Source organism: Tiliqua scincoides, chromosome 4 (assembly GCF_035046505.1).
Source record: "Tiliqua scincoides isolate rTilSci1 chromosome 4, rTilSci1.hap2, whole genome shotgun sequence".
NCBI classification, from domain to species: domain Eukaryota; kingdom Metazoa; phylum Chordata; class Lepidosauria; order Squamata; family Scincidae; genus Tiliqua; species Tiliqua scincoides.
In genome coordinates this window covers 221,570,419-221,594,500 of record NC_089824.1, presented here as the reverse complement: position 1 = coordinate 221,594,500, position 24,082 = coordinate 221,570,419, and the positions used below count along the sequence as shown (strand labels likewise).

The following is a 24,082-nucleotide window of genomic DNA, read 5'->3' as shown; positions in this document are numbered from 1 at the left end:
GGATACATCTGGAGGTGGGTGGGGGTAGAGATGTAGATGGGCATAGATAGGGGTAGGGATGTAGCTGGAGAGGTAAGAGATGTTTGTTTTCAGTGAATGAGAGGGTAACAGCAGAAGTCTTAACTGAACATAATGGGATTACTTCTGAGTAAGGTAAATAACACCATTTTCCAAGCACCTCTAGTAGAGGGGGTCACAGCACTCATGCCTGAATGTGCAGCCCCCCTTCCTCTCCTGTTTCAGAGCCATTCTGGGTCATGGCACAGAACAGCCACATCCTATGCCTGCCTTCTCAGAAGAAAGTCCCATTCTGTTCAGTGGGGCTTACTCTCAGGAAGGCGTGCTTAGGATGGCAGCCTCTGGCTTTGCAGGGCACCCTGCCCTTCAGAGCCATTCTGGGCAGCAGGAGCAAAACGGAGGCAGAATGCCTGATTCCGAAGTGGAGGGGCCGCTTGCATGGCATGTTCGGTCACCCTGACACCCCTTCCAGCTGTACTACTGGGAGATAGACGGCTGGCACAGCTGCATCTCACTCTCCCCTCCCCCAACCCTGCTGCGTGGGGGGATGTCAGCGGTGGCCATCTCTCAGAGCACTTTGGGGGACGACAACGCACGCTTGGACCTCCTTTGCCTACCTGGCTGGGTGCATCTGTGCACCTCCCTGCTCATGACCACGTCAGGGTGATCACTTTGTGTTCAGCTATGATTGCGGTGGGGGGAGTGCACGGCTTGGCACAGATGGCTTTGATTTTCATCCGTTCATCCCAGGGTGGCCCCTTTGGCTTCTTCCCAACCAAGTGCTGTGAGGTCTAGGAGGCTGAGGGAAGTGCCCCTTTGCATGTGCTCTCCCCACTGAGCACCTTCATATCTTGTGGGTCACCCATCTTCTGAGCCTAGCAGGCAGTCTCCTTTGTTAGCCAAATTCACTCTGCTGGTGCGGGGGTGACATGCAGAAAATCCTCTCGCAGAGATGATGATAATCTTTGGAGATGATGTGCTTGGGTTGAATTTTATTAGAAATCTCATTGTTTCTAGTAGGCTCTGGTAAAGAGCTTGTGGGGTGTGTTCTTCCCCTTGGTGGAGTAGCTGGAGGGGGGAGGAGCACCCAGTCCGGTGGGGAGGCTAAGTGGGGTGGGCAAGCGGCCCCTCCCTTTGGAGCTATTCCCGGCTGGGGGAGCAAAACGGAGTCATATGGCTCCCTTTTGCTCCCCCAGCTGGTAATGGCTCTGAAGGGAGGGGCCGCTTGCCTGTCCTGCTTAGCTTCCCTGCTGGACTGGGCGCGCCGCCCCCCAGCTATGCCACCGCTTCCTCTTTTCCCACACTGATTCTTGTCAACTACTCTTTGAGCAAGGTTAAAAATGGTGTCTTTTATTTGTCGAAGTTCCTTCTGTGCCTTGGCCATTCTGGTCCCTAAGTGGCTTACCCCTGCAGTTAGGGTGGTTGGAAGACCTAAGGACCTCCCACAGCACATTATAGGCACATACGTGTTTCAGCTTTCTAAGCACCAAACCGAACCATTTTGGGGGTGCTTTGGGGCTGAAAATATCTAAAATTCTTGGATAAATGATGGATTTCAGTGTTTGAAGATGTCTTTCCAACTCTGCTTCTCGTTCTTGTGCGTGCATCTTATTTTATTGAGTTTCTATACCAGTGGTTTTCAACCTTTTTCATCTCATGGCGCACTGACAAAGTTGTCAAGGCACACCATCTGTTTTTGGACCACTGACAAGGCACACCGCACTGACAGCAGGGGCACACATTCCCCAGTGGCCCTACTAACAAATGATCTTTCCCCAAACTCCTGTGGCACACCTGCAGACCACCCACAGCACACCAGTGTGCCATGGCACAGTGGTTGAAAATGGCTGTTCTGTACCTTTCCTCTTCCAAGGAGTTCAGAGCAGCTTACATGAATCTGTTGAGAGAGAGAAAGTGGCCCAGTGGTCACCCAGTGACCTATTTGGCTGAATGGGGCTTTGATCCTAGGTCTCCATGAAACAAGCCTGACACTAACCACAACAAGTTTAACCCATTTTTGCCCAGCCCACAGGTGTGCATGTTTGGTCTCTGTTGCATATATGCAACATTGGGCTAAAATTAATCCATCTTGTCCAATGTTATGGTGTGCATTTCCAAATTCTTTTGTAGCATCTGTTCCACAAAAAACTTTGGAGTAGTGATTCAGATCCTGGTGTTCACAGGGAAGAACCTGGGGGTGCTTCCTGCCCTGAGTTAATTTAGTGATCTTCATGAATGCACTTAGTGTGGGTTCGCTGACAGTACAGCTAGAGCTGGTATGATGCGTGGAGTGGATGGCTCTGGGGATCCAGATATAACTGCTCACGTGGTTAGAAGAAAGTCACTGCATTTCAGTATCGCCTGCCTCTGCTCATACGTGTTGCAGCATGTTGTAATAGTGCATCCCTGTCTCTGCACCAGGCTGTTCCTTTGGTGCCCTGTAGGTATCTTAATATTGGCAGCATGCAATCTGGGAGTAGTTGTGTTGGAATGCTGTATTTAGTTGTAATGTGCAGAGTGTTAAAGAGCTGCTTTTGTCTTTTACTTGATGCACACATTAGAAATGCTTTTGTTTGGCAGCCATTGAACCCTTTTAGCAAAGTGTTTGTGGGCATTATCTTTGAGACAGCAAGCCATGAAGCAGACAGAATGGGGAATCCAGCTCTTTGCTGTGTGATATTAGAAAATACGTCGACCAGTTTTCCATTATGTGTAGTCGTCACTGCTTAGGAAGCTAATATTCTTTAGTCTGATTTTGTTTGCATGAACAGTTATCCTATCTTTATTGGTAGGTATTTTTTGCTCTTCTGCCTTGATGCCTCTTTGGCTGAGTTGTGGAACAGACAACCTCTTTGTCCAGTAGGATGTTCTCAGTTCTAGGACGGGTTTCATAGCTAGGAAGTTGTGGAAGTGAAGCAGGGACTTTAGAAGAATGCAGTTTTAAAAAAATTCAACCAACTTACCTGCCTTTATTGCTTAGGGCAGCTAACAGCTTTGAATGTACATGTACACTACAATATTGTAACATTTCTCGTACTTCTCCCTATCCAATGTGTAACTTAGTTGTTTACTGAGGGAGCTGGTCAGGCTCTGACTTTGTCAGGCTTATGGATGGCACAGGTTTCCAGCACTAGATTGTTGCTCTTAAGGGCATTTTTTTAGGCTCCAGTGCACTATACACGGAAAATTTTGTCAGGGCATCCTTGGTTGGACATAGAGACTCCAAAAGGGATGTGGGGGTAGAGGGGACATTGAAATACATTTGGGTGTAGGTTTACTGTAGTTTCTTGTAGGCTGTATTCTTCAGTCTGCTGGTTCATGCTGCAAATTAATTGTGTAGGTTGTGCTCTTACATACAGCTATTTATCCTAGAATTATTGTGGCTCTCTAAGCAGCAAAGGTTCCTGCATCTTTCTCTGTAGGCTCCAAACTGTTCTTGGGGGGTGGTGTAAAGTATGTAAGGCCAGAATGCTTTGGGCTTGTTTCAGAGTTAGGGGGGAGGGGGACAGGGATGGACAAACTATATATATATGTGGAGTGCTCAGCATCTTCACATATTTATTGCGGTAGATGGATTGCTGTGGTCCTAAACACAGACACTTTCTGACTTTTCAGGTCTTAGAAGTATACATTGCTTTTTCCAAGGATTCATGCTGTGGCAGCAAACTAAGTTAAGATATACGAGCAAGGGATGCACTGGTTGTATAGTGCAAGTACTGTATACTGGAGAAAAGGATAGCTGTACCTTCTCCATCTTGGCTAGAAGCAGGAGGCTCCAATTCCAGGGAGGCAGATTGAGAAAACACTGAGAACACCTTGAAGTCAAGGGGGGGGGGGGAGAGGAATATCCTTCCTTGAAATTTGTCAAGAAAAATCTGGAGAGGCAACGTTCAAGATTCTCTTGGTATTGGACATCTTGGTTTTTACCCAGGCTTTGTGCACTGGAGAACATTCAGAGCAGGATACCATAGTCTTCCGAGACTGAAGGATGTCAACTACCAATTGGTTTTTAGAGCAAGAATAACCTTAATATCGCTTCCAGTCTTTGCTTTTTAGCTGTGGAATCCATGTTGCTGCCAAAGTGAGTTTTTTGGCTTCTAGATTGTGATTTGTAGTGATTGACAGTGGCACCCCTTGCCTGCTTTCAGCCAAGGAGAATCCCTGCTCTAATCTGGTGAATGAAAACCGAAAGACTTAATTTCTTTTCTTACAGGTCACTTTGCCCTCTGCCTGAACTCTAACCTATCGATCAGGGAGTGAGGTAGCGATTTGCCAGGCTGCTTTCCTTTCTCTGTGTGGAAGGAAAGCTGATCACAAGGCAACATATCTTTATTGCCCATTTTTATAGATGGGAAAGGGAAGAAAAAGGAAGGGTTGGTACAGAAATAAAGCTCCTCCCTTCCTCCCCCTTCCTCTGGCCAACCAGCCACTCCATCTGTTTCTGTTTCCTTCCCTGCTGTCCTTGGGTGGGGAAAGGAAATGAGGATGGTCTCTGTCTGGCTGCCTCTTGTGCTGACAGGAAGAACAAAGGGGTAGCTGGCAAAGGATCAGGAGGCTCTTGGTTGGGACAGTTGACCAGTCAGCCCCCTGAGTTGATTGGACAGCCTTCCTTTTGCCTTGTTGCAAAGCATTTGGGTGGAGTTGGGGGGGGGGAGGTACAGGCCAAGCTATTTGACATTCTTGGTTGAATTTTGTGTTGCAAAATATCCTTTCACAAAAATCTACATGCTGAGTTATAATTCAGCTGCTTCTCTCTCTCAGTATGCTTCTGCTGCTGCTATTATATTCTGTACATGGTTTGCATTCTTGGCAAAGAATATTTATTCAGAGATTGCCTTCATATTTTCAATAAATCTTATTCTGATGTAGCACAATGACCATAAAGTTACTACTACTACTACTACTACTACTACTACTACTACTACTACTATAGTCAGTGAATGGAAGCATCACACATAAACATGCAGAAAGTTTGGTTGGTATTGTGCATACAAAATGCCCAAAGAGAACATAGAGGAAGCAATAAAATGATTTGTGGGAAAAGGAATGGAAGCCATCTCCCTTGTTCTTGGTTCCTGCTGTGAAGGAAGCCCTCATCTGGAAGGTGATGCTGTGTAGCATTCATTTTCCAAAACAAGTATTGAATTTTTAGACTGATTTAAGAGAAGAAAATTTAATGCTACCTTTTCTTGTCATGTACCTAAACTAATTTGAGGGTCCTTAAAGCATTACAGGTAGATGTAACTGCAGTGGCTGCCTATGCTCCTGCTGCCTTTGTGGGTTTGTGTTTAGAGAACTGTGAATAAATCTGGGCATTTTGCGTTTTTCCCTAGTTAAATGTTTGAGAAGTGGCATCCCATTGTGCTGGCACTTCTCATTCCAGAGCCAAATACCTTGATCTTGCGAAGAGCTCTAGAAGGCTCTCTAAACTGTGGGAAAGTGCAGATCCACTTCAGTGCGAGTATAAAGTGATGCACATTGGAACAAGAATCAAAATTTCATATATGATGAAGGGTTCTGAGCCATCTGTGATGGATCAGGAGAGAGATATTGGGGTGGTGGCAGACAGCTTGATGAAAGTGCCCCAGTGTACAGGGCAGTGAAGAAGGCCAATTCCATGCTTGGAATATTTAAAAAAAGGGATTGGGAACAAAACGGCCATTATTATGCTGTTGTACACATTGATGGTAAGGCCGCATCTGGAGCATTGTCTAGGTCTGGTTGCCAGATCACAAATAGAACATAGTTGAAAAGGTGCAGTGGAGAGTAACCACCTCCCTTATGAGGAAAGCCTATAGCAGGGGTGTCAAGCATAAGGCCCACAGGCTGGATCCAGCCTGGGGAAGCTCTTTATCCACTCCTTGTAATAATTGGACTTTCAGCCTCACTATCAGCTGCTGAGTTGCAAAGTGACACATTGGCAGTAGCAGCATTGCTGAAAGGCTGGCACTGGGAGAGTCCAGTTGTAATGTAGGCCACCCTTTCAGCCGCACTGCTTCTGCTAAGGTGCCTCCTGAAAGGAGTGTCCACATGATAATTGGGCTCGCTCATATCTTGAAAATATGATCAAATTTGCATATTTTCTTGTCATTTGTAGCTGATGAATTGCTGACTGGGGGAAAAAGTGCTTGTGACTGCTCATCTGCATAGTGAAATCACTGCGAGCCCTCAGAAGGTGCCATGTCTATTTGGCCTGTGTTCGCTGATCTGAGATTGTAATAAAGTTTTGGTTGATTGGTATTTGGTCTGTTGCATGAAATGACTTTAACACTCCTAGGCTACAGCATTTGGGGCTGTTCAGTCTGGAAATAAAGTACCTGATCAGGGACATGGAAGGAGTTATATAAAATTATGCGTGGGATGGATAATCCTGGCTGCACAGCTTTTGCACCGTCCAAGCTTCCACAGGCTGATTCTCAGGATGTTATCCATTTCTTGCCAGTTGACTCCTCTACATCCCTTTGTCTCTACTCTGAGGCTTTCGGGCATCCATCCAATGTGATACCTGAGTTGATCCTGCTTGGTTTTTTCAGGCAAAGCGACAGTTCCACTGCTTCAGAGCTCAAGCTTTGACACAACATTCGCCAGTTTTTCAACCTCAGTGTAACTTGTTTGGTTGCAGACTTTCTTTGCTGAAGATAATTCTATATAACACTACTCCTCTTTGTGCTCTCTTGCTTCCTCTTGACCTTCACTTTCTCTTTTTCTTTAACAAGGTATCCTCTGCTTCTTGGTGTCTCATATTCCTATTGAACCGCCTGACATGGCTGCCATTATTCCTCCTCTGCACCACACAGTCAACCTCTCACTCCTTCTCTACTTTCAGACATCCCACTGATTCCCTCATTCCCTCTTTACTTTCTCCTCATCCAACTCCTGTTTACCCACTCTGATCTGGTTGCTGCACTCTGCTGAAACTGCCCTTGCTGAATCCCTGTTCTTGCTGCCAGATACCCAGCCCTTGACCTCCTTGATCTGTCTTCCTTGCTTTAGTCCCTTTTACCTTCAGTCTTTGTCTTCATCTGGATCTCTTCCTTTCTGTCTTTCAGTGTTTCTTCAGGGGTAAGGTTTTTTGTGCAGTCCCTCATAGCTTAGTGCTCTCTAAATCTGTGGGTGATATTATTTTATGGGTGATACTATTTTGTGGGTGATATTATTTTCAGTATCACACTGGTGATGATACTCTGCTCTGTTTGTCTATAGCTGTACTTTCTACCTCTTTCCAACTTAGCTGTTCGTCTGATATTTCTTCTCATATTCAGTATGTCTAAGATTCGAATGTCCTCTTTTCTGCCTGTGTTCTGCCTGTGTTTATTTGTCAGTATCTCCATTTACCTTCATGAACAGGCACTGAAACTTTTGCTTTATTTTTCATTTCCCTCTCTCATTTGTATCCTCTATTCAGTTTGTCACCAAGTCATGTTGCTTCTCTTTTTTATACAAAAGTGAAATATATTATGCTTCTCTTCCCCCTTGGCAAGAATTCTAGTTCATGCTCTGGTAATTTCTCAACTTGAAAATGGTTACCTTCTCTTTGGTCACGCACCTTGGTTGGCTGTATCTAACTCCACTGCTCGTATCATTTACCTGTTTTCTGTCACCGCATGGTCCCCCCTGAATTCCTGCACTAGTTTTCTGCCCACTCTAGGTCCTAAATCAAACTCCTTTTCCTGTATCTGTAAGCATGTTCTGTTCCAGGGATATCACTTTGAGTTGGCTGAAGGTCTCTTGCTCTCTCAAATGACTCTGCCCTGGCTGTCTCTTATGCCTGGAGCTGCTTTCTGAAACACTTGCATGATGCTTCCTCTCTTACTTCCTTCAAATTCCTACCCAAGACTACTCTTTCTGTGAAACCTTTGCCCTACTGGTCATGCCCTACTGTAACCCAGCCCAATATCCGTAACAGAAGCAAGTACAAAATCTTGTGTCCCCTTGCCTCTTTTCCTTTCCTGTGTTCCATTTTAGATTGTCAGCTCTTCAGGGCAGGGGTTTGTCATTGTACATGAAATGCTATATGCACTGGTTCTGTATTAATTTGGTACCCAAGTGCTGACAACAGTAAACGTGTGTGTTGCACTCGAGAAGGGAACGGCCTGTGAGGCTGACTGTGCCCGCCTGCTTGCTGCTGCCTCCTCCTTAGGCAGGCTGCAGCCCATTCAGCAGCTCAAAAGATGAGATGGAACCTCTTCAAGGCACCAGGGGCTGCACCTGCCCTACATTCTTGTCCTTTTGATTAGGCTTGTGGGACGCTTGCCAGAAAGATTTGCCCCTCTGATTTGTGCAGTGGTTGCCCTGGATGCCCATATTGAGTATCATGAGATCTCATGAATGTTTTGAGCTTTGCTCTGTTAAATGTATGTTTGGGGTAAGGATTTTAATAGTGGCTCTGAGCACAGACTCCAGTATGGTGTTAGTCCGTAGAGTAAAAATACATGATCTCTGTGGTGTTAGTTGGGAAGAGGCAGGGAACATGGGAGTGTCTCTGCAGTGTGGATCACTGTGGACTTAATTGTTTCCCTACTGGAACTGAGTGTAGTAGTAAATCTTTATTACGGTCATAAGACCAGCCACATATAAAATGTCAAAATATATAAGCATATATATAGATATACAAAGATATGCAATATATTATGATTAGGCTTAAAACAATAAAACAATTTATCATTATGTTGAAACAGTTCTAGAATACCCAGCAGCAACTTCCAGCCCCAGAAACAATTCCATTCTATCTAGCAGACTATACTCTTAACTACAGAGGTTCATCCATATTTAAAATCCATTTCCTAATACCCATTGCAGCAGTAAAAAATTTAGCGACACTATATGAAAACATCAGATTGGAATCAGATAATAATACATACATATATTGTTGCTCTGTGCATCCGAAAAGTCGACTAATCAAAGGGGAAATAAGTTCTTCATGTATCTTTTCTGGAACTGAGTGACAGCAATTTCTGTGGCATTTTCAGCTATATTTATAAGCAAAACTGTAAAGATCAACAGCAGCAATTTAGGTTGTTTCCACACATGAACCTTTGGTTGTAGCATGTAAGATATTCCTTCCTAACCCTGATTTACCTCAAAAGCAGCTTTGTTATGGTTCAGAATTTGGCGTGTGCTCAAATCAGTTTTGGAGTTGTCTAAACTGGCCTAGTGGAGTAAGGAACTGCCATCCCTCCTTCTGCCCCCATTAGAGTCGGGATGTCTGATTGGACTGTTAAGAGCAGAGCTGCACTAGTCTTTGGTGGCATTTATGCGCTTGTCTTCCACAGCTCCTAGGATTATGGAAATACCCTTCTTTTAGACTTCTTTGATAACAGCTTTTCTCCTGGCTGTTGCTGCTTCCTCATGCGTCAGAACATGTATTGCTCCTTCTGGAGCAGGTGAAAGCAAGCCATTTGCTGAGTGCTGCCGCTTATGCTTGAAACTCCCACGGGACACCTGCTGAAGCTTCCTCACTCACTTCTTTTAAATTGCTTCTGAAAACCCACTTTTTCCGAAAACCTGGGGTCTGTACTAGTTCTCTTCTCCTGTTGTAACTAAACTTAAAGTGTATTTAACTGAAGCAATTGCAAACATTCCCCCTGTTCTTCCCTGCTTGCTTTGTGTCATTGTAAGCCCCTTACAATCCTCTGCTGGAGAGAAGGTGGAGTACCTCAAGACATGAGGGATGCAAACATCATCACGCTGTACAAGAACAAAGGCGACAGGGGTGACTGCAATAACTACCGTGGCATCTCTCTCCTTAGCGTTGTAGGAAAGTTGTTTGCCCGAGTTGCACTAAAGAGGCTCCAGGTACTTGCAGAGAGCGTTTATCCAGAATCACAGTGCGGATTCCGAGCCAACAGGTCCACCACTGATATGGTATTCTCCCTTAGACAACTTTAGGAGAAATGCAGGGAACAGTGACAGCCACTCTTTATAGCCTTCATAGATCTCACGAAGGCCTTCGACCTGGTCAGCAGGGATGGCCTCTTCAAGATTCTCCCCAAGATTGGATGTCCACCCAGGCTCCTCAGCATCATCAGATCCTTCCACAAGGATATGAAGGGCACTGTTGTCTTCGATGGCTCCACATCAGACCCCTTTGACATCCGAAGTGGCGTGAAGCAGGGCTGTGTTCTTGCACCAACCTTGTTTGGGATTTTCTTCGCTGTCCTGCTGAAGCATGCCTTTGGAACCGCAACAGAAGGCATCTATCTCCAGACCAGATCAGACGGAAAGCTCTTCAACCTCTCCAGACTGAGAGCAAAGTCCAAAGTCCAGCTGAAATGTCTGCGTGACTTCCTCTTTGCCGACGATGCAGCTGTCACTACCCACTCTGCCAAAGATCTCCAGCAGCTCATGGATCGTTTTAGTAAGGCCTGCCAAGATTTTGGACTGATGATCAGCCTGAAGTAAACACAAGTCATGGTTCAGGATGTGGACTCACCTCCCTGCATTACAATCTCTGTGCACAAACTGGAGGTTGTCCATGACTTTGTATACCTTGGCTCAATGATCTCTGACACTCTTTCTCTCGATACCGAACTAAACAAACGCATCGGTAAAGCAGCTAGCACGTTTTCCAGACTCACAAAGAGAGTCTGGTCCAACAAGAAGCTGACGGAACATACCAAGATCCAGGTCTACAGAGCTTGCGTCCTGAGTACACTTCTGTACTGCAGCGAGTCATGGACTCTTCGATCACAACAGGAGAGGAAACTAAACACTTTCCACATGCGCTGCCTCCGACGCATTCTCGGCATCACCTGGCAGAACAAAGTTCCTAACAACACAGTCCTGGAACGTGCTGGAATCCCTAGCATGTATGCACTGCTGAAACAGAGACGCCTGCGTTGGCTCGGTCATGTCGTGAGAATGGATGATGGCCGGATCCCAAAGGATCTCCTCTATGGAGAACTCGTGCAAGGAAAGCGCCCTATAGGTAGACCACAGCTGCGATACAAGGACATCTGCAAGAGGGATCTGAAGGCCTTAGGAGTGGACCTCAACAGGTGGGAAACCCTGGCCTCTGAGCGGCCCGCTTGGGGCCAGGCTGTGCAGCATGGCCTTTCCCAGTTTGAAGAGACACTTGGCCAACAGTCTGAGGCCAAGAGGCCAAGAAGGAAGGCCCATAGCCAGGGAGACAGACTAGGGACAGACTGCACTTGCTCCTGGTGTGGAAGGGATTGTCACTCCCGAATTGGCCTTTTCAGCCACACTAGACGTTGTTCCAAAACCACCTTTCAGAGCACAATACCAGAGTCTCTTGAGACTGAAGGTTGCCAACAAGCCAAGCCCCTTAGGGCAGGGACCTATCTTCTCCAGGTGGAGCACTGAGTGTTCTCATTGTGTTGTGTAAATATATTGCCTTATTTAGGATTTTGATACATTTGGTACTTTGATGCATTGTCTATACATGGGTTTTTCTGGACATAGTCTTAATAAAGGATCATTTCTGTGCTGTTTTGCGTGGATCTGATAGAATCCTAAAACTGACTTCAAGGCCATCTAGTTCAATCCAATACACACAGCAGGGAAATCCTCTATAGAGTGTCTCCAGGAGGTACCTGTCAGGCTTCTGCCTGAAGACCTTCAGTGAGGGAGGACCCATCGCCTTCCTTGGTGATTGGTTCCATTGTCAAACTGCTCTTACTGTAAAATATTGTTTCCTTATATTCAAATAAAATCTGTCCTCTTGCAGCTTAAGCCCACTGGACTTAGTCCTGCTCTCTGGGGCAGCGGAGAACAAATATTTCTTCCATGCGATAGCCCTTCAGATATTTGAAGAGTGCTCATATCACCCCTCAGCCTTTTCTTTTTCCAGGCTAAACATACCAAGTTCCCTTCCCTTCCTTCCTCTCTTGTTTTCCAGACCCTTGGCCGTCTTGTTTTCCTTTTCTAAACCTGTTCCAGTTTGGCTGCATCCTTCTTTGTGTGGTGTCCAGAATTGGACACAGAACTCTAGATAAGGCCTGACTGGTTTGGAGTAATGTGGAACTGCTACTTCCTGTGACTTGGAAGCTATAGATCTACAGATGCACCCTAAATAGCACAATTCTTGTCTCTACTCAGAAGTAAGCCCCATTCTGTTCTTTGGGGCTTACTCTTAGGAAAATGTGCATAGGATTGCAACTAAAACTCATTTAGGTCAGTTAGTTGGTTCTTAACCAATTAGCTGTCAGTCCCAGTCCGCAGACCTGTCTCATTCCCATTTATAGTACTCTTGAGGGGGCTCCTGTGTTTCTTCCCTCCCTGGCAAATGAGCAAGCATGAATGTTCACACAATTCCCCTTTTAGGAGTTGAGCAGTTCCACCTTCTCTGTCACCAGGCATGTTTCACCATCCTTATTAAGCAGTAATCTTTGCATTTTTCTTTCTTCTTCATGAACATGCCTAAAATGCACATGCCACACACTTCCTTCTTGTTGCTCTTTGCATTCCTGGCCAGCCTCAGCTCAGACTGAGATTTAGTATTCCTGATACTCTCCCTGTGAGTCTAGGTAGTTCTATATTCAGTACTCGTCTTTGGTGATCTGCTGTATCTCCCATTTCTTATACACATTCTTGTTTATTTTCAGTTCATCATCAAGCTTTCTGAGGTGTCTCCCCTTTATTTTCTTATCAGAATCTTAGTGGCTGCTTCTTTAGGAACTCCCATTTTGGGTTTTTGATCCCATCAGTTCATCTAGCCATAGTATCCTGACCCCACGGCTCTTACAGTGGTATCTTAGCAATTAGGCCATGTGATTCTGAAAGTCTGAGGCTTTTTTGGCTGGGATAGCGCATGTACTTCTGGCAAGAAGTCCTGTGCTCTCTGCATGACAAGCTTTGTCATGCTATGAGGTGGGTGGGTTGTGCAGCAGTCAGCAATGTAGTCTCTAAACTGCCCTGTAACCCCATGAGTAACTTGCTACAGGGTTAAACTTCCAAGCAGACATATGTGTTGTGTTGCATCTGTTTTGATGTGTACATATGTTGTTCTCAAATGCACTGGGCACATTGCTTGATAGAGCACAGTTTGTCAGTACAGACAAATGTGAGCAGCAGTTCACAGTTGGGGCCATTGGCACAGGTGGAGAGTCGTGCCAGTTGCATAGAGAGATTGGAACACAGTCACGGCACAACTCTGTTCCTTATACCTTCCCACTAGTTCCTTGGTCTACCCTCTCCACCAGCTGGTGGACTTTCTTCCAGGCCCCTGTTGGTCACTGAGTGACCCTTAGGAGAAAGCTATTGGCTACTGGGTGACTGCTGCCACCACACAATGTTCAGTGAGGTGGATTGTGGATGGGGTCAGCAGATAGTTGCTGGCCTTGCCTTGGGAGTCTAGAAAACCTGGCACTGGTCACAGAGTGGATAGATCTCCCAGTCTCTCATTGAAGGTGGGATCTTCTAGGTATTGCCCTCCATACCTTGTGTGTGTGACATTACCCTGCTATGTATATGTACCGGTTCAATACACATTAGAAGTGTATGGTGCCTCTGAAATGGTTCAGCCCCATATCTGGAACAACCCTGATGCCGTGGTAGGTGTCTGTCTGTGAGTCGTCCTTACAGGGTTTGCTTATCAGTTCACAGTGTCTGTAGCTTTCTATTGTAGCTCCCACTCTAACAGTCACTTAGGAGCAACCTCTAGCAACAAGAAAGCTCATTTAGGTTCTGGGATTCCTGGCTGTATCTTAATTTCTTAAAAAGTTCATAATACTTAGCAGTTGTACAGCACTTTCAAGTATTCAAAGCCCTTTCATTGTATTATCTTGTTGTACGATTCCATCAACCCTAAGGGAAGTAGCAGTTCCCTGTTGCAGTGAGGGAGCAGAGGCTGGGAGGGGAGTGGTTTGCCAAAGGCCACCTAGTGAGTTTCTAGTAAAGATGAGTTTGAATTGAGGAAGTGCTGGTGTGTTGCATTTTTACCCATCATGCTGAAGGCAAGCACAGAATGAAACAAAAATGAAAAACTCTGTAGCTAAATAAAGCCTATGCCTTAGGTCACTGATTTTCAACCTTTGTTGTCTCACTGCACCCTGACAAGGTACTAAAATTGTCAAGGCCCACCATCAGTCTTCTGACAATTGACAAGGCACACTGTGATGTTGGTGGGGGGCTCACATCCCTACTAATAAATTACCTTCCCTGAAACTCCTGTGGCACACCTACAGACCATTCACGGCACACCAGTGTGCCACAGCACAGTGGTTGAAAATGGCTACCTTAGGTGCTGGACCGATTCATGCCTGGTATAATTGATCCAGCAGTCTCCAGAGTAAGAACATGGATGGGGGCAGGCTTAACCTTTGTGCAAACATATGAACTGATATGTAGTTTTGGGAGCATGTCACAGGAAAATTTTCCTATATGATAGTATTCTTATGTTGCATTTCTTGATTTTAGGGGCTTATACTGAGGTACTTTAAGAACATAAGAACAGCCCCACTGGATCAGGCCATAGGCCCATCTAGTCCAGCTTCCTGTATCTCATAGCGGCCCACCAAATGCCCCAGGGAGCACACCAGATAACAAGAGACCTGCAAGGCTTCCTGGGAATTGTAGTTAAGAACATAAGAACAGCCCCACTGGATCAGGCCATAGGCCCATCTAGTCCAGCTTCCTGTATCTCATAGCGGCCCACCAAATGCCCCAGGGAGCACACCAGATAACAAGAGACCTCATTCTGGTGCCCTACCTTGCATCTGGCATTCTGACATAGCCCATTTCTAAAATCAGGAGGTTGCACATACACATCATGGCTTGTAACCCATATTGGATTTTTCCTCCAGAGACTTGTCCAATCCCCTTTTAAAGGTGTCCAGGCCAGATGCCATCACCACATCCTCTGGCAAGGAGTTCCACAGACCAACCACACGCTGAGTAAAGAAGTATCTTCTTTTGTCTGTTCTAACTCTCCCAACACTCAATTTTAGCGGATGTCCCCTGGTTCTGGTGTTAGTGTAAAGAGCATCTCTCTTTCCACTTTATTCTTCCCATGCATAATTTTGTATGTCTCAATCACGTCCCCCCTCAGGCGCCTCTTTTCTAGGCTGAAGAGGTCCAAACGCCATAGCCTTTCCTCATAAGGAAGGTGCCCCAGCCTGGTAATCATCTTAGTTGCTCTCTTTTGCACCTTCTCCATTTCCACTATGTCTTCTTTGAGATGTGGTGACCAGAACTGGACACAATACTCCAGGTGTGCCTTACCATCGATTTGTACAACGGCAGTATAATATTAGCCGTTTTGTTCTCAGTACCTTTCCTAATGATCCCAAGCATAGAATTGGCCTTCTTCACTGCAGCCGCACATTGGTTCGACACTTTCATCAACCTGTCCACCACCACCCCAAGATGTCTCTCCTGATCTGTCACAGACAGCTCAGAACCCATCAGCCTATATGAAGTTTTTGATTTTTTGCCCCAATGTGTATGAACTTACACTTGCTGACATTGAAGCGCATCTGCCATTTTGCTGCCCATGCTGCCAGTCTGGTAAGATCCTTCTGGAGCTCCTCACAATCACTTCTGGTCTTCACCACTCTGAAATGTTTGGTGTCGTCTGCAAACTTAGCCACCTCCCTGCTCACACTTGTCTCCAGGTCATTTATGAAGAGGTTGACAAGCCAGGACAGATCCTTGAGGCACACCGCTTTTCACTTCTCTCCATTGTGAAAATTGCCCGCTGACACCCACTCTCTGTTTCCTGGCCTTCAACCAGTTCTCAATCCATGAGAGGACCTGTCCTCTAATTCCCTGATTGTGGAGTTTTTTTAATAGCCTTTGGTGAGGGACCATGTCGAACGCCTTCTGAAAGTCCAGATATATAATATCTATGGGTTCTCCCGCATCCACATGCCTGTTGACCTTTTCAAAGAATTCTGTAAGGTTCGTGAGGCAAGACTTACCCTTACAGAAGCCATGCTGATTCTCCCTCAGCAAGGCCTATGGTCTATGTGTCAGCAAGGTCAGCAAGGTCTATGTGTTTCGAGATCCTATCTTTGATGAGGCATTCCACCATCTTACCCAGTATAGATGTTAGGCTGACTGGCCTATAGTTTCCCGGGCCCCCCCTCTTTCCCTTTTTAAATATCTGCGTGACATTTGCTATCCTCCAATCCTCTGGCACCATGGCCATTTTGAGGGACAAGTTGCATATCTTAGTTAAGAGATCAGCAACTTCATTCTTCAATTCCTTAATAACTTTTGGGTGGATGCCATCAGGGCCCAGTGACATATTGATCTTTAATTTATCAATGAGGTCTGAAACATCTTCTCTTTTAACCTCTATCTGACTTCATTCCTTGGTCAGGAGGGGCGGTCCGGGGCAGCGGTATTTGGCTGAGGTCTTCTGCCGTGAAGACAGATGCAAATAACTCATTAAATTTTTCTGCCCTCTCTAAGTCTCCTTTTATCTCCCCTTTCCCTCCCTCACCACCCAGAGGGCCAACCGCTTCTCTGGCGGGTTTCCTGCTTCTAACATATTTGAAGAAGCTTTTATTATTCCCCTTAATGTTGCTGGCCTTGCGTTCCTCATAGTCTCGCTTGCCCTCCCATATCACCTTCTTACATTTCTTTTGCCGCAGTTTATGTTCCTTTTTATTCTCCTCATTAGGGCAAGACTTCCATGTATGGAAGGAAGCTTCCTTGCCCTTTACGGCCTCTCTAACTTGGCTTGTTAGCCATGCGGGCACCCTCCTGGATTTAGTGGAACCCTTCTTTCTTTATGGTATACACCTCTGCTGGGCCTCTACTACTGTTTAAGCAGTCTCCATGCACTCAAAAAAGATATTGGACTCTTTTTACCTTCCCTTTCAACCTCCTTTTAACCAGCCTCCTCATTTGAGGGAAGTCCGCCCGTCGGAAGGGTTTTTGTGAGAGATTTGCCCGGTATTCTTCCCCCGATGTGCACGTCGAAACGGATCGCAGCATGATCACAGTTCCCCAATGGCTCCGTAGCATTGACATCTCTAACCAGGTCCTGTGTACCGCACAATATTAAATCCAGAGTCACCTGTCCTCTGGTGGGCTCCATGACCAGCTGCTCTAAGGCAGTCATTTAGCACGTCAGGGAATCCAGTCTCCTTTTCGTGACCAGAACACAAATTGACCCAGTCAATATGAGGATAATTGAAGTTCCCCATGATTACAACAATGATTACAATGATTACATGATTACAAGTAATCCCCCATGATTACTTTCTGGTGGATTATGCCTTGGCCTTATATAAATGTGGGTAAAAAGAGACATGTGTTGGCTGTGACCACTTAGTAGCTCTGGGAAACCAATTTTTTTGTAGGAGAGTATTGTAGTTGAGGAACAGTAGATCTAGGTGCTGAGGATCAAGTCAAGGATTGAGTTATTTTCAAAGAAAAGTAAACAATTGTGTTTTGTGTGCGTGGTGGTAAAGATTTCTGAGATAATGCTTTTATTGGCCTGTCTATGGGGCATATAATCAATCTCAAACACTGTGTTGTTGGCAACCTTCAGTCTCGAAAGACTATGGTATCGCGCTCTGAAAGGTGGTTCTGGAACAGTGTCTAGTGTGGCTGAAAAGGCCGATTCGGGAGTGACAATCCCTTCCACACTGGGAGCAAGTGCAGTCTGTCCCTGGTCTGTCTCCCTGGCTATGGGGCTTCCTTCTTTGCCTCAGACTGTTGGCCAAGTGTCTCTTCAAACTGGGAAAGGCCATGCTGCACAGCCTGCCTCCAAGTGGTCCACTCAGAGGCCAGAGTTTCCCATCTGTTGAGGTTTACTCCTAAGGCTTTCAGATCCGTCTTGCAGATATCCTTGTAGTGCAGCTGTGGTCTGCCCATAGGGCACTTTCCCTGCACAAGTTCTCCATAGAGGAGATCCTTTGGGATCCGACTACTTAGGGTTTCTGATTCCTCCAAAGTTTGAGTGCACTTTGGTGTTAGCAGGAATAATCCAACTTCAGAGAGCTTCATCAATATGATCTCAGGGGTTTTTCGGCTGCCTTATAAAGCAGGTTAACAATAACCCCAGAGGCCGTAAAAACTTTGACTTTGACCAACAGAATTGGTGGTTGCCAAGATCCTTCCACTTCACTAATGAGCAAGGCTTGTTTCTGGCCCTCTTTAGTTTTGGGGTTGAGGAGGATAGGAGGGTTGTTGAAGAGTGGGGACCATCCATGCAGTTGCATGGCATTTCAGAGGGCCTGGAAAGTCCAGTACAATTGCAAGAATGATATCCAGATCCAAGCTAGTGAGGAGAGCAGTTGCTAGCCCAGTGATTCCCAAACTGTGAATTGAGACCAGATTTCTGATGGGTCACAGGCCTGCCGATGCTGCAGTCTCAAATGGTGGATGACACAGAAGTCTTGTCCGGGACACACCCACAATCCAGACACAACTTCTGGGTCATTTGCCATTTTAGGTTGCAGCCTCCTGGACTTTGCAGGCTCTAGATTTACTGTGGATGGCGGAGCAGTTGTGAAGGTAAGTAGTTCAGGAACCCCTGGGCTTGCGCTGGAAAAGCAGCAGGAAAATTAGCCCTAACTCCTTTCTCTGGTAAGAAATGTTGAAGCTTTTCTCTTTGCTGCATCTCCAAGGCTCCAAGGCTATCTTGGAGTGCCTTGGAAAGATAGCGCCTTCCAGCCTTGTAATTGACATGGCTGTGGTCCTCACAGCATTGGTGTAGCTACACCATCTGGCACCCAGGGCAAAATTTTTTAAAACACCCCCTTCAGAGGGCCTTAGAAAGGTACTAAAACCAGAGGTGCCTTCCGAGGCCTAGAAAAGGCACCCCCTGGCACTCCCCAGGCATAGCACACAGGGCAATTGACTCCTAGTCAGAAGAGCAGGATAAAACCATGGATAAAGATATAGAAATGATATAATATTCCAGGATGAGGAAACTGACAACACAACAGCTGGATAGATGAAGGAATGTTGACCTCAGTTTTGCAAATTAAACACTATTTCCACTCCCAACCCAAGAATAAGAGCTTGGAGCTTTCTTCCAGAAATCAAAGAGATCAGTGTTTCTACTCTCAGCCCTAGTCCATAACATGCATGTAACAACCGTGATGTAAGACTGTGGGGACAGGAAAACCAATGAGACTCTTAGAATCAGGAGCATGAGAGTGGCTCCCTATGGATTCAGACTTGGTCCACCTAGGTCAGTAATGGCAGTTCTGGCTAGCAGCAGCTCTCCAGAGTTTTAAGGTGAGGGTCTTTCCCAGGTCAGCTTGGAGATGCTGCCAGCGTTACAGATTATGCAGAGGCTTTATTACACAGCCACAGGCAGTGTAATAATGTTCAGGAAGAAGGTACCTTGATCACCAGAGCTTTGTCACCCCTGAAAACAGCTTTCAAACCAACTTGGGGCTGAAAAATTATACAGGAAACCAAAATGCGAGCAGGAAGTGGGCAACTAGTGAGAGGAGAGGCAGGGATTGTGACCCGAAAGGTGGAGCAGATCTCACCTTGGTTGTGATCCCCTGGCTCTAGGTTCACAAGGCAGTCTTGACTTGATGGGCTTTTCCTTCTTGTAGTTCATGCAAAGGTAGTTCTGCTGTAGATGACGAGAACTGAAGTCCTTTGTAGAACAATGGTTCTACAGGTAGAACTAGAGAGGCCTTTGTGAATGGCTTGGCTTTGGCAGTCACTGAACAGCCTAGACAGGCTCCTGCCTTCTTCCTGAAGCATTTCAGAAAGAAGGAATTGTTACAGTGTGCAGAAAGGAAGGCTGCTTCTGGTAAGGCTCTAAAAATAGAAACTCGTGGAGTATTATGTGATGTGATAAGAACTGACATGATACGATGTCATAAAAGGCCTGGATTTAGATATAAGCAAAGCATGTTTTGTTGGGCTCTCTCCCAAAGGTGTGAATAGGCACATGACTCTGATTGATACTGATTCAGACACTTGGTTCAATTAGTTCAGAAAGGTCAAGTGAGTGGCAGGGGTTTCAGATGCGGGTCTTTCCTGGTGCTGCCTAGATATGCTGGGCTTGAGCCTGGGGTCTTCTGCATGTAGAAGAAGGGCTCAGTCACTGGATGATGCCGCCCAACTCTCTTTGATAGGTAGGAGTGGATGTGTTTTGGATTTATTTGTATTTCTATCTAATCAGGGAGTAGGATTAGGGTAGCAGTCCTTGTCTGCATTCTGTGCCCCTTCAGCTGAATATCTGCATAGAGGGTACACGTGGGGGCCTGTATGTGTGGAGAGCATTGAATGCTCAATCTGGAGCCTTGGATAAACAAAGCTTCCCTGTTCTCCTCAGAGGCTGACTTGCACACTGTTAACATGTGCAATGCAGGCACTCTCTTATGCACATGTAGGTCACCTTTCTACATGTGTGGCTCCCTCTGGACATGTCCTGAGAACAGTAGTTGATGGAAGTGAGCCAAGATAGTTGACAGATGCTAGGAGAGGCACAAACTCTGTTTGGGAACTGTTTTTGCACAGGTCATGACTTCATCAGGGCAAACTAGCACCCCTTTCTTCTGCGTCCCTTTCCCCAACTCCCTGTGTAATGAAGCTTCTTTGTGGCTTTTCTTGCTTCCCTAGCTGCTAGCATTGTTTTAATGAACACCTTGTGTACTTTATCATGTTCTCTCTGGAGGTTTTTCTTCTCTGCCCCTCCATGAGCCTCAGACTCCAGGGACTAGGCTGGCCACTTCTAGGCCAAGTATTGCTGACCAAGTAGTATTCATTTTCTTAGTGAAACTGACAAGACTAACTGGTGCCTGCAAATAAAGGGAACCCTTGATTTAAAAGGCCTCCCTTCAATCTATTTTGGAAAGAACATCCTATTTCTGAAGCCCCTGTGGTCTGTTGAGCTCTATTTGATAGTTCCCTCAGCAAGAGCCCTCTAAGGTAGTTAAGGGTCAGAAGGTGCAAGTAACAGGCTTGCCCAACATCCAGAGCAGTTGTTGGAGCAGCTGTTCTCAGTTTTACCCAAGGAACTCTGCATTTCTAGAACAGCCCTAGGAATGGCACTGTCTCCATTCCTAGGGTGCCTGCTCAAGGGTGAAATGGAGAACACAGCTCTGGCATCAGCCCAGGTAGGTAGGTATGCCTGCCCCCAGCACCCCCCCCCAACCATTAGGGCAGTGATTTTCAATCTTTTTCATCTCATGGCACGCTGACAAGGTACTAAAAGTATCAAGGCATACCATCAGCTTTTTGACAATTGACAAGTCACACCATGCTGTTGGTGGAGGGCTCACATCCCCCAGTGGCCCTACTAGGTGACCCTCCCCCAAACTCCCACGCAACACCTGAAGACCATTGTGTGCCGTGGCACAGTGGTTGAAAATCGCTGCATTAGGGTGCTCCCTCCTTAGAGAGCACCATCAGTGCTGCTGCTCCTCTCTCCACCAGAGTATTTCTAGAGCAGAGGGGGCAGCACAGATGGAAGTTTCTAAGGCAAGAGTTTAATGGACTAATAGGGGGGGAGCGTTATTTAGATTTATTAGACTTTGGACATTCATGGCCTCCCTTTCCCCCACTAATCCATTAAATCAAGGATTCATTGTAAGCTATCCTCAGATGATGGTGCCTTTTCTTACAACTGTGATATGTTAGAGTAGGAAGGGTCCTTGGAGATCACCTCGTCCCACTGCCTGGTCAGTGTTCTGGTTTAAACCTGAACTTAGGCCCTGCCACTAGCAAGTCCTCCATTCTGTTAATAGTAGACAGGCTGCCCAAGAATTGAGTTTCTCTGCTAGCTTGGTAAGATGGCATTGTAGACAATGTCTCACATTCTGTTCATAGTCTCTCAAAGTAAACAACTCTGGTGCATGAATGCCCTTTGTTCTTTCAGTTGCTGCTTTAGTGGGGACCTCTTGCCTGCTTGGAAGCAGTTCACAGTGTAAGGTGCTAAGTTCTTGCAGCTGAAAGACCAGCTGCAAGGCCAAATTCAATTCATAGGAAGAAAATAGGCTTTGGGGCATGCCTTCCTTGTGCTGTAAATCAGTGTGAGTGAGGGGCTTTCTGTTCAGGTCTTGCCAGTTTGCAGTCTGAGCCTCTGGAGGGCAGGCTGCCAAGTGTGGCAAAGACCCAGCAAATGCGAGATGTCTGTCCTCCTTGAAATGGAGCCAGTCTTCATTCAGTTCAGACTGTGTTCAGACTGTTGCCTGGGTTACATGTGCTGATGGCGCTGCAGCCTTCTGTTGCTGTCTGATTGCTGGTATGTGAGAAATGTTCCAGAAGAGTGGCATTGTGGTATAGCAGGACTATGCAGAGTTGTAGCACCTGGGACTAAGGTTGCATTTATTTGTGCATGCTTGTCTGAGATAGAACTAGGTGAGGTTTCTGTCCAAGCAAATATGTGTGGGATTAGGCCGTAAGTTGCTTTGTCTTTGTAGTAGTTTTAAAGACAGATGGGTATTCAAGGTGGTTGACATTCTTGTGCCACAGGTGTGTGGTGTTACCCTGTGCATCTGATGTGCCTATAGCTGCCTTTGTAGCTGTTCCATTTAGTCAGTGTAATCTTTGCACAGGTTTTGTTGTGTGTGCCATTAGTACGTTGTTTGGCTGCTCAGTGACTCAAATTCCCTTGTTTGCATATACAGCACTCGCTGCAATTTTTTGTTTGGAGTTTTTCCAGGGTTTGAGAGAGGGCAGATATGGACTAAAGAAGATATAGAAGCATTCACAGAGATCCTGAAGAACAGGATCTAGTCCATGCAGCATTCCCATTCTGTGGCTACTAAAAACATGCTGTGTCCTCTCCCCAATCGTTGATTCCTTTTATTGCCAATCCCTTTTGAAACAATGACTTAGAAGTCAATTTGGCATTCTGTCAATGCTGCTAATTTCTGCACAGAAAGCATCATTCCTTGCGATTGCAAGACTTCTATATTCTCTTTTGGAGGCAAGTTTTAACCCAAAACGGGTAGAACCACTGGAGGCAAATCTTAAAACTACAAAGGGCCACTTATATTTACAATGAACCAAAACACACACACCCCAAACAACAGATAATGCACAAAATTTCAACAAGGCTTTCTAAAACAGGAAGGTGCTTATTGTCTTCTGAAAGACAAAATTGCCCCTCTTAGTATCCTGCTTCCACGCAGGACTTTGAGAAGGGAATTCTAGCACAGCATTATGAACAGCAAGCCCTGAGCACACCTCATTTTCCAGCTAATGGGAAAACTTTATGTATAGGAGACGAGTAGTCGTTAGCACATCTCCTGGCAGTCTGTTGGACGACTACTGGCACCAGCTCTGCTCCCAGAGCTGACACGGGCAACATCAAGGGGATGTATGATGGTATCAAGCAGGCCCTAGGTCCAACGCAGAAGAAAATTGCTCCTCTGAAGTCTGCCACAGGCGAGGTCATCCAGGATCGGGCGCAGCAGATGGAACGCTGGGTGCAGCACTACTCTGCCAGGTGATGCCGAGGATGCGTCAGAGGCAGCGCATGTGGAAAGCGTTCAGTTTCCTCTCCTGTTGTGAGCAAAGAGTCCATGACTCACTGCAGTACAGAAGTGTACTCAGGACGCAAGCTCTGTAGACCTGGATCTTGGTATGTTCTGTCAGCTTCTTGTTGGACCAGACTCTCTTTGTGAGTCTGGAAAATGTGGTAGCTGCTTTACCGATGCGTTTGTTTAGCTCAGTATCGAGAGAAAGAGTGTCAGAGATCGTTGAGCCAAGGTACACAAAGTCATGGACAACCTCCAGTTCATGCTCAGAGATTGAAATGCATGGAGGTGAGTCCACATCCTGAACCATGACCTGTGTTTTCTTAAAAAAGGCATAGTGGAAATGGAAAAGGTGCAAAAGAGAGCAACTAAGATGATTACTGGGCTGGCGCACCTTCTTTATGAGGAAAGGCTACAGCGTTGGGGCCTCTTCAGCCTAGAAAAGAGGCGCTTCGGGGGGACGACATGATTGAGACATACAAAATTATGCATGGGAAGGATAAAGTGGATAGAGAGATACTCTTTACACCCTCACATAACAGACAAAAGAGAGAAGAGAAAAGAGTTAGGACAGACAAAAGAAAATATTTCTTTACTCGGCATGTGGTTGGTTTGTGGAACTCCTTGCCACAGGATGTGGTGACAGCATCTGACCTGGATGCCTTTAAAAGGGGATTGGACAAGTTTCTGGAGGA

At 46.0% G+C, this 24,082-nt stretch overlaps 1 protein-coding gene across 1 annotated transcript in view; it reads left to right on the top strand.

Annotated features, from left to right (window-relative positions):
* FKBP1A (FKBP prolyl isomerase 1A) overlaps positions 1-24,082 on the top strand; it is a 36,800-nt gene that overhangs the window by 671 nt on the left and 12,047 nt on the right. The gene's annotated exons all lie outside the window — the stretch shown is intronic.